A 755-nucleotide genomic window follows, 5' to 3' on the forward strand; every position below is an offset into this window, starting at 1 on the left:
ATTAGTGATGGGAGATTTCGAGTGAAAAATCGAGTGGTACTCGATTATTGAGATCACTCGAGATATCTCGAGATGTTTACTCCCACCACTCGAGTGATTATTACCCTACGGTTGCACCCCAAAATGTTAGTGCATACTGCAAATAGTCACTGATTGCGTAACCTTTTTTTTAGAATAAAACGAAAAAGTGGTTAGGTTTTGAAGTGCGTGAGCTTTTTTTTTTTTTAGCTACGCTTATAAGTAATATATGACTAATACAAACATATTTGTGCGCCGCTGGGATGAAAACGACCAATATCTCGTATCTCGAGTGATCACTCGATTACCGATAACTCGATTATCAAAATTGGTCGATTATGCCCATCACTAGATAACATAAAATTTTGGTATCAGGAGAGCATGAAGCGCAACAGGTGTTTTCTATCAAGAGCAGCAAATTACCTTCTCAACCTTCTGTTATCCTGATCAATTGTGTCTCCAAGTTTATACGAAAATATTATGATTTTACCAGAGAACACTATACCAACGAGAAGCGACAGAATCGGCGGTTCCTTTGATGTTTTGTGGTCACGCTAGAGTCGACCGATTTGACTCAGTTCCTAGCGGGCAGCCGACCAGAGCACACGTGTTTTGTGAAAGTGTAGTGCAAGGAGCAAATTCTACCTGCCTTTATTAAGGCTACCTGGAAAGAATCCCTTTCTTTCCTTTTAATCACCGACCTNCTCTTGATTCACTTGATGTTCTTGTTGTTGTTG

This window comes from Anoplophora glabripennis, unplaced genomic scaffold (genome assembly GCF_000390285.2).
Source record: "Anoplophora glabripennis isolate ALB-LARVAE unplaced genomic scaffold, Agla_2.0 scaffold53, whole genome shotgun sequence".
NCBI classification, from domain to species: domain Eukaryota; kingdom Metazoa; phylum Arthropoda; class Insecta; order Coleoptera; family Cerambycidae; genus Anoplophora; species Anoplophora glabripennis.